General features: G+C 44.1%; 1 long non-coding RNA gene across 1 annotated transcript in view; it reads right to left on the bottom strand.

Annotated features, from left to right (window-relative positions):
* The window catches only part of LOC140187624 (uncharacterized), a 102,043-nt gene that overhangs the window by 28,338 nt on the left and 57,817 nt on the right, over positions 1–15,888 (bottom strand). The window contains exon 2 of the long non-coding RNA XR_011883124.1: positions 5,625–5,747. This is a non-coding gene — a long non-coding RNA (uncharacterized lncRNA). The remainder of the gene's footprint in view (positions 1–5,624; positions 5,748–15,888) is intronic.

Here is a 15,888-nt window from a genome sequence, read left to right as displayed (position 1 = left end):
TTCCTGGGACAGATCCTCTAATACGATAATACCGAGGAATTGAAAATTACTGACCCTCTCCACCTCTGATCTCCTAATGAGGACTGGCTCTTGGGCCTCTAGTTCCTTCCTCCTGCAGTCAATAATCAGCTCTTTGGTTTTGCTGACGCTGAGTGAGAGGTGGTTGCTGTGGCATCAGTCAACTAGATTTTCAATTCGCCTCCGTATGACGATTTATCACCACCTCCGATTTGGCCAACAACAGCAGTGCTGTTAGCAGACTTAAAAATGGCATCGGAGCTGTACTTAGCCTCACAGTCATAAGTATAAAGCAGTTAGAGCAGGGGGCTGAGCACACAGCCTTGCGGTGCACCTGCGCTGATGTTGTTGTCAGTCCGAAACGACTAGAGCCTGCAAGTGTAGCAAATGAGGATCCAGGTGCACAGGGAGCTTGGTGACCAGTTTCAGAATCAAGATCAGGTTTACTGTTGCCAGTATCATGAAATCATGCCATCATGAAATTTTTTTGTTATGTGGCAGCAGTACATTGCAATACATTAAAACTGAATTACAGTAAATATATAATAACTACACTTAAAAAGGTTCAAAGGTTCAAAAGTCCAATTTAGTGTCAGAGAAATGTAGACAATATACATCCTGAAATGCTTTTTCTTCACAAACATCCTCGAAAACAGAGAAGTGCCCCAAAGAATGAACGACAGGTAAACGTAAGAGACCCAAAGCCCCCCCCCCAGCTCCCCTCCCTCCCGCGTGTAAGTGTCAGCGAGCAACAATCCCCCCTCCCCCCACCAGCAAAACAAAAGCAAGCATCAGCAGCGCCACCAAGCACTCAGGCGTGAGCAAAGCAATAGCAAAGACACAGACTTGCGGCTACCCCGAAGACTTCACATTTCATCTATCATTTGACATATCACAGATTCTCCCTTTCCCTAATAAGGGAGAAAAAGATGTCTCCATTTTCTCAGCGAGCGGGGAGACATAACAAACAACTCGCTGGTTTACGATGTTAAAAGTCCATTACGCGCTTTTCTCGAGCCCTGTGCCTGAAGATCGCAAAGATCCCGGGTCTTTGGGCCCACAGCAGTAGATTTTCCAACCCCCCCCCCCAGTGAGATATTGCTCATGGGTTCAATGTGCATTCAGAAATCGGATGACAGAGGGGAATAAGCTGGTTCTGAATCACTGAGTGTGTGCCTTCAGGGTTCTATACCTCCTACCCGATGGTAGCAATGAGAAGAGGGTGATGGGGGTCCTTAATAACGGATGATTATTACAGTGGGATGATCGTATTGAATGCTGAGCTGTAGTCAATGACAAACAGTGTGATGTACACTTCTCCACTGTAATATCACTCAGCCACAACAATTCCAGTAACCATTAACTCTTAGAGAAATATTAAATCTTGGAATAATTTTATTTCATTTGGCTTCCCCAGCACAGTTTCCAATGAATGTTAAAGTCAGCATCAACCAGCCCTGATTCAATGTGGCCTAAATGGGCTCTCGTCACTCCCCTGGCAACAACCCCTCCATTCATGAACTGCACAGTCCAGACAAGAACTGGATTTCTCTGATGCATTTAACACTAGCCACATTTGAACAGGGAAATCTGGGATTAACCAAGTCAAGACCAGTTTATTGTCTTGTGCTCAAGTACGGTGCGGTACAGGAACAAGGAAATAAATGCTTCCAGCAGCACAGGCATGTAGATTCTGAAAAAAAAATTATAAGTGCATTATACAAGACAGTGAAGGGGGAAAAGGAACAGTGAGAAACAGGACGTTAGTGTATAAACAGAGACAGGTCTATGGTAGTGCAAGATCTGGTGCGTACTGCTTAGAATCAGGTTTATTCTCACTAATGTACAGTATATGTATGTAATGTATATAATCTTATCATGTATATAGAAATGAGACAATGTTTCTCCAAACCAGGGTGTAAAGCACAGTAGCACACACAATACACATAACAGAATAACTTATGAAGGTAAGGATAAAATCTACAGATGAATCACACATAAATAACAAACTAAGATGCATTAATATTAAATATTGAAAGGTACAGAACAGGGTAACCAGTGACACTTCGACGGCGATGCAGCAGAGAGCTCAGAGGCCCACTGGCCTGGGGGAACAACTGTTTCCTCATCTTGACTGTTCTTGTTTTTTGTATCAGGGTCTCCTGCCTAATGGTAGAAAGTCGGAGAGGATGCTGGATGGGTGGGTAGGATTCTTAATAATACCAAGAGCCCTGTGTACACAGCACCCCTGATAAATGTCCCCAGTGGATGGTAGAGAGACCCCTATGATCCCTCTCGGACTTCCGGTCCAACACACAGCTGCTCCCATACCAGATGGATATGCAACTTGTCAGGATGCCCTCAATGGTGCCCCTATAAAATGCAGTATGCAGTTAAGAAGGAGGGGGGTGGGGGAGCCTTGCTTGCTTCAATCTCCTTAGCAAGTGGAGGTGCTTCTGTGCCTTCTTGTTCAGGGAGGTGGTATTAAGGGACCAAGTGAGGTCATCTGTAATGTGCACTCCCAAGAAATTGGTGCACTTAACTCTCTCCACCGAGAAGCCATGTATTTTCAGAGGGGGACCGTTCATCTGCACCATCCTAAAGACCCAATGATCTCCTTGGTCTTCTCCATGTTCAAGATTAGGATGTTCTTCTCGCACCAATTCAGCAGCCGCTCCACCCCCTCTCTGTACTCCGTCTCATCGTCGTCGTTGGTGAGGCCAGCCACTGTTGTGCCATCAGCAAACTTGATGACACAGTTTGAAACAATACCTTGTTGCCCTGCTGCTTTATATCGCTCACGCTTCGATTTTTGCTTCAGCAGGAGTTGGATAGGAAAGGCAAATGGGAATCAGCATAGATAGGCAATACAGAGTGACAGGAGTCTAAAGACTCTACATTTCCCAAACCCTTTGGTTCTTGTTAATCTCCCCACTCTAATCCTCAGGGACCCGGCTCTCTTTACTGGCAAGACAGCACCCCACTGTGCCGCATTACTGGCTCCAGACCATTCCCAGCACTAAGCCTAGTATCACTTGACGTGATTCCACCAGCAGAGGTACTCAGGAAATTCGCATTTCCCCACAGATGTGCTAAAGGTGGATTTAGCAGACTAGCGATGCTCAACTCTAAACTGGAGCCTGTCACATATTACAAGCTCTTCTGATGACGAGTGAAAGAGGCCTTCCTAACATCAGCCCACTTTCAACTTGTGATAGCAAAAGTATCTTCGAAAATGTGACAGGCAACAACTACCTGATCACTATCTACAAGGCTCACTATCGGATCAGATAGTCTGGCTTCAGGGAGCTCCACCATTCATAAAGAGAGGGGGGAAAAATTCTAATAAGTTTGTGGTATTTCTCCTGAAATCTGATGTGGCCTATTACTTTTTTCAACTTTTAATAAATAAGCCAGACCTTTATGTTTCATTGATAAATGAAAATTATAACAGAGGCAGCATAATGACTTTCCCTAAATGAGCTTTCAGAGCACACTACCCTGGGGCGCTATCTTTCTCATATTACCACTAATATCCTCTAATACATAGAAAGTCATTAATAATAATGCTTTACAAAATGATGATCCCATTTCAATTATATCACATGGTTCGTCATGTCAAATGATGGCAATTGTGACAGCGACTTTGTTTCTATTAGAACGTGAAGTTTCAGTAAAATTAAGACAATATTGGAATGCTAGGCATCAGCTTTCAGCTGAAGGGTGACGGCAGGTATCCCCGGAGTCTGCCAGTGTTGGGGGGTGGGGGAGGGTACTGTCGCTTCTTGTGAGGGGACAGAGACAGGGCACATGTTAAACTGCTTGAAAGAGCCACCAGGTGTGAACGGGCTCAGTGGCAAATAGATATTGCAGACACAGTCAGTACAATGTTTTACAGTGCAGGCAACCCTGGTTCAATTCCCACCACTGTCTCTAAGGAGTTAGTCCATTCTCTCCGTGACCGCGTGGATTTCCACCGGGTGTTCCGGTTTCCTCCCACAGTCCAAAGACGTACCGGTTGGTAGGCTAATTGGTCGTTGTAAATTGTTCTGTGATTAGGCTAGGATTAACTCAGGGAATCACTGGGTGGTGTGGCTCGAAGGGCCAGAATGCCCTATTCTGCACCGTATCGCAATAAATAAGTTTTAAAAAGATCCCTCTGCCTATCCATCCCATAGGATGATGATGGTTCCTTTCAGTCAGTTAGTGGGGTTGACCCCGCTCCTCAGAAAGGAACAGCATGTGCATGAGTGGATTTTAGGTGAGTAGGGGGTTGCACAGGTCCAGACCCACCCTCTGGACATCCCCTCCCGGATCCAGCGGCATGGTGGGGTCCAAGACGGCCGGGGGAAGTTCTATTGTAGTGAATGGCCAGACCAAGCTTCGGTTCAAGGGATGCCCTTTCCGCGCTTCACGGCACGTGTTTGCTAGATGGCCGTTGACCCTACGAGAGGGTTCATCCACCCTTTGACAGGTCTTGTTTTTCATCCTGCAGGGTGTCTAGCCACCCTCTTCACCAGGCAAGCCTGGTGGGGGAGCCGGCTTAGTCGCCGACCACCCGACCATGCGACAGGTAGTACTGGGTTACATGGTACCAGTAGCACTCAGGCCACTGACATGACCTGAAAAAGACAGAGGTGTATAAGATGATAAGAGACAGATAGAGTGGACAGGCAGTGCCCTTTTCCCCAGGGTGACAACGGCTGACACAACAGGGCATCATTTTAAGGTGATTGGAGGAAAGTATGGGGGAGATGTCAGAAGTAGGTTTTTTAACAGGGTGGTAGGTGCATGGAATGTGCTGTCAGAGTCAGATATATTATTGTTTTATTTATAAAGTTTATTATCAACATACGTATACGTCACCATATACTACCTTGAGTTTCATTTTCTTGCAGGCATTCACAGGAAAATAAAGAACTAACAGTGGAACGAATGAAAAAGTATACATAAACTAAGACTGAGAAACAAGCAATGTGCACTTTATCCACACCGGTTCAGGAGCCTGGGTCGAAGGTCAGGGGCATTAGAGTTGTTAGAGAGACTCTTGGACAGACACGTGGATGAAAAACATTTGAGAGCTGTGCGGCACAGAACGGTAGGTTGATCTTGGAGGGGGTTAAAGGGTCAGCACAATACCATACCGTGCCGTACTGTTCGATGTTCTATGTGAGACAGAACTTAATGATCGTAATCACTGCTGCAAAGAACCACGTCATGTTGTCATTGCCTATCCTCTGTGGCCAAAGATTTGGATTAGCTGAAGTACCCCCAAACAACAGGAATTCTGCAGATGCTGGAAATTCAAGCAACACTCATCAAAGTTGCTGCCTGGCCTGCTGCGTTCACCAGCAACTTTGATGTGTGTTGCTTGAAGTACCCCCATTTTGTTTTGTGTTTGTTAGCAAGCTATTAGGGAGGATGGAAACCTTTGACAGTGAAAAAGCAGCCGCAGAGGACTTTTATTAGCTGTAGACAGGAAGCATCCCTCTCTCCTTCATCTTTGAGTTACTGTTAAGTGATGCTATTAATCCTCATCTTCTTTCTCACCTTACAGTATCTGCTTTAGCCATCTCACCTCACAGTATCTGCTTTAGCCATCTCACCTCAAACCCTGAAGCCAAAATCATACCGATGGAGGGCTTTTCTATCCTTTCCTTTCCACACAGGTGTATCGGCCATTACTTCTGGCATCGATGTCCACGTTCCATGACCGGTACCTGTAACAGCTGGACACAAGGAAGGGCAGAAGAAAATGACAGTATTGTGAGACGAATAAAAAATTGGGATTTTATTTCGCTCTTTTCACATAGAACACTACTGCACAGTACAGGCCCTTCAGCCCACAATGTTGTGCCGACCTTTTAATCTACTCTAAGATCAATCTAACCCTTCTCTCCTACATAGTCCTCCATTTTTATAGCATCTGTGTGCCTATCTAGGAGTCTCTTAAATGCCCATAAAGTGTCTGCCTCTCCAACCAACCCTGTTAGGGTGTTCCACACACTCACCACTCTGAGTTACTTCTAACATTAATGTTCTAACATTCCTTCTGATGTTAAACTCTGATAATGAGAAGACAGCCACGGAGGATTGGTATTAGTTGTAGACACACTCTGACACGAAGCATACTTCACTCCTTCATCCTTGACTTCCTGATGGCATTAATCTTATCTTTCTCATGTTACATTACCTGCTTTAGCCATCTCACTTCAAACCTTGATGCCAAAATCCTATTGATGCAGGGCTTTTCAATCCTTTAACGCAGGTGTATTGGCCATTACTTCTGCTCCCTACCGACCCAATTTCCGTCCAAGATACAGAAGCGAGATAGAGATAAAACTGGGCACAGCATCTCGGGAGGAGAGGGACAGAATTCACCAGGACCGAGTCTCGGCCGGAAACGTCGACTGTTTACCCTTGTCCATCGATACTGCAGCACTTGGAGCCTTCCCTGATGGTGGAGATCAGCTAAATGGGCCCTCTCAGATTTGAGGCTTGCTTCACTTTCTAGTGACCAGAACTGGGTGCAATATGCAAGGTGTGGCCAGGTAAGAGCTTAATTTGCCCATTGTCACCAGCAGCTGGGGCCAACACACTTAGTGTAAGACATACTGATAATAACCCTCTTCATTCCCCCATTCACATTGCACCTTAATTTGGACACTCACACACTTCCCACTAAAATATTCTTTAAACATATTAAAGGCAGCAAAGCCTTCATTTTGTGCATTTGATGATTATCTCTGGTGCCTTATCAAAAGAAAAAAAGATAAAAGATTTGCTTTATTTATCACGTACGTTGGAACATACAGTGAAATGTGTTGTTTTGTCTCCTTTAATCAGTTTTAAAAGCCTTCATCATATGCACTATCATCTCATTTCATTATCCATTATTCATTTCGTTATCACCTCTGATGCCTTATCGAAAGAAAATGATGAAGATGAGCTTTATTTATCATGTGTACATCAAAACACACTGAAATGTGTCAATGACCAACTCAGTCCGAGGAGGTTCTGGAGGGCAGCCCGCAAGTATCGCCAACGTTGCGTGCTCACACTTTACTAACCACTGTGCCTTTGGAATATGGTAAGAAACTGGAGCACCCAGAGGAAACCAACGCAGTCACGGCAGGAAAAGGTACAAACACCTTACAGACAGTAGCGGGAATTGAACCGTGATCACAGGCGCTGTCAAGTCTAACAGCAGCCGCTACCATAGATTTGCATTTGTTAGCATCTGGAAGTGTGTTCTTCTAAAACCCAACTCCATTGCAGCAGTACTTCCTAACCCTTGTATTCCAGCCTAATAGCAAAGTCCAATGTATCATTTCAAGAGTTCATTTATTATCAAAATATACAACTCTGAAATTCTTCTTCTCCAGATAGCCATGAAACCAAGAAAGAAAAGAAAGGCAGCATAATCATCAACCCAAAAAAATCCCCCCCCGCAAAAAAAAACAAACGAAACAGAACAGGCATAGCGACCCCCCCACTGAATCCCCCTCCCCACACAAAAAACAAGCAAAACAGAACATGCACATCAACCCCCACACAAAAAAGAACTGAGAAAGTTTGGGCAAAAAACATAGAATATAAAAAAAACTGTAAGACTGAAAAAAGTCTATAGTCCAAGTCCATATCCAAGACGCAGAAAACCTGGGTAACATTCTCCAGGCACAGCGGCAGGCTCTCCCCTTTCTGATAGTAGAGCAATCCTCAGCAATCAAAATGCAGGCAGCCAGTGCTCACCTTCCACATCCCGCCTCGATATTTCAATCTCCCACATCGCTTTAATCGACACACAATGGAAGCTTTAATTAGCGAAATGGAGTCAAACATCGGCTCACGTCCCATCCCACAGCCTGCCCGCCATGAGGTTCAGGCACGCTGCCTCTGTCTCCCGGAGTCCTCTCGTAGACTGCAGTGCGCTGAAGCACCCAAACGATCTCCAAACTTCCTTATTCGCCTCGACCTCCCTTGTCGGTTTAATCGGCGAACAATGGAAGCTTTAATTGGCGAGATGGAGTCGAACATTGGCTTGTACCTCATCCCATGACCTGCCCACCATGAGGCTCGTGTCTGCTGCTTCTGCCTTCCGGAATTGCTTTGGAGACTGCAGAGCAATGGAACACCGAAACAATCTCCAAACAGCAAATCACAAGCTCCAACAGTTCCAGAATCACATCCAAGATGATAAACAAACATAAAAGATATGGTTTTGTGATCTATCCAGAAGACGTCGACTGAAGGAGCATTGAACGCAGGCGCCATCTTGACCAGAAGTCTCCTTATTCGGTCTATTAAGTGACGCAATCATACAGTACAGAGAAAGGCTCTTCAGACCAGTTGGTCTCATCCAGCCAAGATCCCCATCTAAACTAATCCCACTTGCCTGTCTTTGTCTTTAAAGTCCTGAGGCTTGATCGATTTAAATGCCAGGCCGAATAGAGGCAGTGGGGCCCAGGCTGAGAGCGTATCGAAGCAGCAGTGCCTGGGTCTGAGAGCGAGGAACAACAAGCGGCTTGGCTGATTTAAGCGCCAGGCCATATTGAAAAGGTCGGGTATTGGGGCCAGAGGCGAGGGACAGACCAGTTCAGCTCACTGGTCCGTGGGGTTAACTTGTCCCTGTGCTAAACTGAGGCTGTTGCCTGCAACTAATGGACTCCTGAATCTGCTATAGATCCAGAGAGTTGTGGTTGTGTGGAATGCTCTGCCTCAGAAGGCAGTGGAGGCCAATTCTCTGGATGCTTTCAAGAAAGAGTTAGATAGAGCTCTTAATGATAGCGGAGTCAAGGGATTTGGGAAGAAGGCAGGAACGGGGTACTGATTGTGGGATCACGGTGGTGCTGGCTCGAAGGGCCTAATGGCCTACTGCTGCACCTATTGTCTATTGTCTACTGACTGGCTTCATGGATGTGGACTCACTTCCGTGACCTTCAGTTCTGAATGTTAGTTGTTTACTTTTACTGTTTACATGATTTGTTTTTTTCTTGACAGTGTTTGACAGTTTTTTTCAAATGGGTTCTACTGGGTTTTTAAATGGATTCTTTTGGGTTTCTTTGTTTGTAAGGAGACCAATCTCAAGGTTGTATAATGTATGCATACTTTGTTCTTTAGCCGTTCATGGTGAGCGGTGCATGCGTGTGCCATTTCTTCATCATCCCGCATGGAGCGTTTTGTCATTGCCAGATGTCTATTTTACCCAACATCGTGCTCAGAATCAAACCCCTTCCACCCATGTGATATCTTTACGAGTTGCCTCTACTACTTGTCCCACTGATGCACAAACCAGATCAAATTACATTGGATTCCCACCACCCCTTTCCTCACACTAATTCTCAAATAATTAAGCATTGGTTTTAAACTAGAACTGGTGGGATACTGATGAGATCAAAACCCACTTCTGTTTTGTAGCAACTTTCTTTTCCCACCTCTTCAATATGGAATCAGGCACAGTATAAAATGGGATAGAGGTGGAGAGAAGGGCTTAACAGCAGTCAACCTCACTGTCGTCTCCAGCTACAATTAAAATGAACTTCTGATTGTTTTTACCCTCATCTAGATAGTCTTTTATCAGTTCATAAGATCTACCCTGAGGCCAAACAGTTCTGAGATGAATTAATGCTGTTTCATAGCCTCTGATAATCAGTAAGTGTTTGAAATTATTCTGCACAATCTTACGATGGTGGCAATAAATGTGATGGTATATCAAGTTCTTTTATCTATTCTTTAATTTTAATCTCCTTCATTAACACAGCAGACGGAGAGACTTCAAACAGGGACATTCTGACATCTTACTATAAAACAACTTTTGTTCAGTCTTGAAGCTCAAAAATGTTGGCAATAACTTTTGCATCTTTTATGTAGGACACTGTAACAAAGAAAATCATCTAGCAATCTATCTTTTCTCAATAAGGGTGTGAAGTCTAACCAAGTGTTGATATTGTCAAGGTTAGACTATCAGATGCAATTGGATTTTTTCAGAGTCAGAGAGAAATAAGCTCTTTGGCATAACCCATCCATACCAACCATGGTCCCACCAAGCTGGTTCCATTTGCTAGTCGTGTTTGGCCCATATTTCTCTAAATCCCTCTGTCATCTATTTATCCAAATGTATTTTACATGTTTTCCATGAATGGAGGCACAATGCACGGAACAGAAAAAGCTGCAGACCCAGCCAGCTCCATCTTGTGCCCAAGTCTCCTTGCCATCGACGATATCTTCAATCGGCGATGCCTCAAGAAGGCGGCATCTATCATTAGGAGCCCTCATCCTCCAGAACATGACCTCTTCTCACTGCTACCATCAGGGACGAGATGCAGGAGCCTGAAGGCCCAGAATCAACATTTTAAGATCAGCTTCTTCCCCTCTGCACCAGATTTCTGAATGGACCACAAGTCCGTGAGCATTACCTTAACCTTTGCTCTCTTCTTGAACTACCTATTTATTTTTTATCTTTCTTGTTGTAATTTACAATTATAACTTGTAATTTTTATGTATGCACTGTACTGCTGCAACAAAATAGAAATGTCACAGCATAAGAAACCGGATTCTGATTCTGACACATTAGGAGTGTACCACCTCTACTGAATCTTCTGACAGCTCATTCCATATATGCAGCACCCTCTGCGGGAAGAAGTTACCCCTCAGATCCCTTTTAAAACTTCCCTCTTACTTTACAACTAGGCCCTCAGTTTTATTACCCCTTCCCGGTGGAGGGGAGAGGAGTCAACTGCATGTGTTCCCCTTATCTATACCCCTCATGATTTTATACACCTCTCTAGGGTCACCCCTCCATTTCCTACATTCCAAGCAAAAAAGTCCTGGCCTGTCCAACGTCTCTCTGTAATTCAGTCCCTGAACTCCTGACAGTATCCTTGTAAATCTTCTCTGCACTCTTTCCAGTTTAATGACAACTTCCCTATAACAAGGTGACCAAAGCTGTACAAAATCCTCCAAGTGTGGTCTTGCCAACGTCTAGTACAATTAAACATGATAATGTCACAACTCCTATACCCACTTCCCTGATTGACGAAGGTCAGCCTATCAAACGCCTTCAAATGTCTACCTTTGATGTCACTTTCAGCAAACTACGTGTGTTGTGCATAGGGTGAACTCAGTTCATATTGCATCTACAGTCTGCCACCTTTAATTTACACTTAGATGAACCCTTCAGGCGCCACCCACATGGGTGCTTCACATCATATACAAGCTAACGTGTTTAATCTCCAGAATAGAGAGACTCCTAGGTCCATGATCCATAATTAGAGAGGGTTCAAAGGAGGTTCACAAAAATGATTCCATAATTGAAAGCCATGTCACATGAAGAGCATCTGATGCTTCTGGGCCTGTACTCACTGGAATTCAGAAGGATGAGGGGTGACCCCATTGAAACCTATCAAATTTTGAAAGGTCTCAATAGAGTCGATGTGGAGAGGATGTCTCCTACGGTGGGGGAGTCTAAGACCAGACCTCACAGCCTCAGAACAGAGGGGCATCTTTTAGAATGGAGACGAGGAGGGATCTCTTTAGCCAGAGGGTGGAGAATCTGTAGAACTTGTTGCCACAGGCAGCTCTGGAGGCCAAGTCATTGGGTATATTTAAGGCAGAGGTTGATAGTTTCTTGATTAGACATGGCATGAAGGGACTTGGGGAGAAGGCAGGAGATTGTGTCTGAGAGGGAAAATTGGATCAGCCATGATGAAATGGTGAAGCAGACTCAATGGGCCAAATGGTTTAATTCTGCTCCTATACCTTATGGTCTTATAACATTCCCCAGGGCCAAATCAGTCACTGTACAAATCCTACTGTGGACCAATTTAACAAAACAGAACACATCTTATCAGAAGGATGTACACAGATTGCATAGCATTCAAGATGAAAAGGAAAGGTTTTCTCCCTGGTGAGCTGCCAGGTTTAGCAATTTATATCCTCCTATTATTAATGTTATTAATTTATGCATAATCTGAGGGAAGTGTTAAATATTGCATTCACATCAATCTGCTGAACACATAACGTACAATTTTTCAACATCTTAATATGAATTTTTATGTGTCTTCTAAGATTAAAATGCAAATATTCTTTCCTTGATGTCACTTGGAAAATGCGTTGTAAAAGAGTTGAAATTATGCTCTAGTTAGGCGCAAGCAATCTAACAAAAGCCCAGTTCAGACTGTGGTGCACCAAACTCCATAACATGGAGGAAGTTCAGTGATGTCCAGCTGAAGGTTACAACAAATTGGAACGGTTTTAATCGTCCAGTAGAAGTGTAGAGTTGTGACAGCACGGAAGATGATCATTTTTCCTATTGAGTCTACAGAGCAGAGGTTCCAACCATTTCTACAGTATGCCTTGGACCGATTAAGGTGTCCGTAGACCCAAGCTGGGAACCCCTGATATAGAGGTTACTGGGAGAGAAATATCATCAGTTCTGTCTTTTCTCTTTAAATATTTTCTTCCATCATTTTTCTCTTCCTTTCTCGCACTATTTATTTTTATTGGAGCTTATAGTAACTTGCTATGCCTGTGCTGTTCAGCTGCCACAAAACAAACAAATTTCACAACTTAAGGTCAGTGACGATAAACCTGATTATGATCCCTCTGCGAGTTATACTCAGTGGCCACTTTATGAGCTACCTCCTATACCTGATAAAGTGGCTAGTCAGTGTATGTCTGTGGTCTTCTGCGGCTGTGGTCCGTCCACTTCAAGGTTACAATGGGTGGTGCGTTCAGAGATGCCCTTCTACTCACCACTGTTGTAACGTGCGGTGATTTGAGTTACTGTCGCCTTCCTGTCAGCTTGACACAGTCTGGTCATTCTCCTCAGACCTCTCTCATTAAGAAGGCACTTTCACCCACAGAACTGCCACTCAATGGATTTTTTTTTTTGATTTCTGCACTATTTTGATTTCTGTACATGCCAGAGACTGTTGTGCATGAAAACCCCAGGAAGCGAGCAGTTTCTGAGAAACTCAAGCTAATAATCATTCCACAGTCAAAAATCACATTTCGTCCCCATTCTGATGTTCGATCTGAACCTCTTGACCATGCCTGCATGCTCTTATGCGTTGAATTGCTGCTACATGATTGGCGGGATAGATATTTGTCTAACCAGGATGTACAGAAAGAGGTACAGAAGCCTGAAAGCTCACACTCAGTGATTCAGGAACAGCTTCTTCCCCTCTGCCATCCAATTCCTAAATGGAAATTGAACCCATGAATACTACCTCACTACTTTTTTATTTCTTTTTTTTTACCATTTATTTAACTATTTTTAGACTGTAATTCACATTTTTTCTATTATTATGTTTTGCATTGTACTGCTGCTCCAAAGATTATAGATTTCACAACATGTGTCAGTGATATTAAACCTGATTTTGATTCTGGTTTGCATTCTGAGTGGGTCTACTTAACAAAGTGGCCACTGAGTGTGTTCTCACTCAAACGTTATCCATTTCAACTTCGAACAATCTAATCGGTTCTGTTTCCGCTACCCTACAGCTGAGGCTACCTTTTTATTCTTATATCCTTTTTGGCCACAGTATACACCCTCACCTTTGAACCATCTGTTAAACCGGGGACAAGTTTCCTCTATTTAGCAATCTGAAATTTATAGTAGGTGCAAATTGGTTCAGTAGTATGAGCCAAGGGCTTGTTTCTTCTCAAACTTATTGTGAATAAGTTTGCATACAATCCAGAGCGGTAACTAAACAAAAAGGGAATTGTTTCCACAGCGTCACGGTAGCATTGAGGTTAGTGTAAAGCCATTATTGTGCCAGTAAGCCCCCCCCCCCCCACCCCGATTGGGTTCAATTCCCGCTGCTTCCTGTGAGGAATTTGTGCGTTCTCCTCTTGACCACCAATGTTTCCTTCAGGTGCCCTGGCTTCCTCCCACATTCCAAAGACATATGGTAATGTTAGGGTGAGTGAATTGTGGCAAAGCTATGTTGGCACCGGAAGCATGGCGACCTTTACAGGTCACCAAGCAGAACCCTCACCAATTTCATTTATGATTATGATTATGAGGACACGCAGTCCTCTTTTATTGTCATTTAGTAATGCACTCATTAAGAAATGATAAAAATGTTTTTCCAGAATGATACCACAAAAACACATGACAAACCGACTTAAAAACAACAGTGCAAAGCAATACCGTAATTTGATAAGAACAGACCATGGCACAGTAAAAATCTCAAAGTCTCTCGAAAGTCCCATCATCTCACGCAACCTCCAGCGCCGCCAACTTGCCGATGCAGCATCCCGGAAGCATCCGACCACAGTCCGACTCCGAGTCCGTCCGAAAACTCCAAGCCTCCGACCACCTATTCAACACCAAGCACCGAGCACCATCTCTGCCGAGCGCTTCGACCCCGGCCCCGGCAACAGGCGATAAACAAAGCCGAGGACTTGGGGCCTTCCCCTCCGGAGATTCTCAGTTGCTCAATAGCTGCGGCAGCGAAGCAGGCATTTCAGAAGTTACTCCAGATGTTCCTCTGCGCTTCTCACGGCTGTCCCCATCAAATCCGGATTGTGCACGGCACCCCTAGTTACACATATCGATATCATTCGGAACGGCCGTGTGCGCTGCATCACGCCGCCATCTTCTCCTCCCTCCATTTGACGCAATCGATGCATTTCACTGTACCGTTCGATGTATAAGTAAGGCTACTCTTTAGAATTCTGAAGCTCAAGCTGCAACACGTTAGCTGGGGTATGAAATAAGGGTGGTATCTGATGGGTTCATCCAAGTTCAAGCAGGGGAACTGCAGATGAAATGTGAGTTCCATTTATCCGAATCATATGTGACAGGTGTAAAATATCCTTCAAATCCATTGCACCAATCGGAGAATATGTTAGTATTGCAAAAGATAAAAGAAAGTGATTGAATGCATGCTTTGCATTTTCCGCATGAAGGTGAGGATAAGTTAGAGGAACTAAAAGCAAACAAGCCTCCTGGGACTGAGGGTTGACACTCTGTAAAACTGTGGGAGTCCTGGGACAAAACTTGTGGGGAATTAGCTCTCCTTCTCACAAAGCATTTCATGCTCAAACAATCCACCAAGACGAAACTTCAGCTCACCTCTACCCTTAAGTTGTTAGATTGTTAGATAAATTAGAGAAATAGTTAGATTGACGTCCTTTATCATCAGCCTCCCTCAAGAAAAAAAGTATTTCCATATCTACTCCATCAGGTGTGCCATGCTAACACAAAAGAACCACTCTCGTACCAATGGAATTACATCCATGCACACTAGGGCATTTTTGGAAACTTACACTAAAAATGCTTATGGCTATTAACAGTGATTTATGGAGCCTTCCAATTAACATACCTTCTGAAACACTGGGTCCCTTTGTAGACATCATTCAGGAATAAAAATGGGAATTTTTTCTTGCGACTTTATGGACATTGATAAATGATTGTCATTTTCAGTATGGATGTCTTATCAAAAATTAATAACCTTAAAAGTCACACAGCAATGTGATGTAATTAGGATGACATTGTAGCTATGAGCTGCCCCCTCACAGCTCCAATGACCAGAGTTTAATCCCGACCTCCAGTGCTGTTTGTGCAGAGTTTGCAAATACTACGTGGATGCTCTGGTACGCGGATGGCATGGTAGTGTAGTAATTGGGGCATCACCTTGCAATGCCAAGTTCATTTCCTGCCACTGTCTGTACAGAGTTTGTACATTCTCCCCATGACCATGTGGGTTTCCTCCCACATTTCAAAGGCGTATGGTTAGGATTAGTGAGTTGTGAGCATGCTATGTAAGCATGGAGACTCTTGCAGGCTGCCCAACACAACCCTGGCTGATTAGATTTGATGCATGCAGTGCATTTCCCTGTATATTTCAACATACATGTGTG

This window comes from Mobula birostris, chromosome 25 (assembly GCF_030028105.1).
Source record: "Mobula birostris isolate sMobBir1 chromosome 25, sMobBir1.hap1, whole genome shotgun sequence".
Classification (NCBI taxonomy): domain Eukaryota; kingdom Metazoa; phylum Chordata; class Chondrichthyes; order Myliobatiformes; family Myliobatidae; genus Mobula; species Mobula birostris.
Note: the sequence above shows the minus strand (reverse complement) of the source record. Positions and strands in the feature narration are given on the sequence as shown.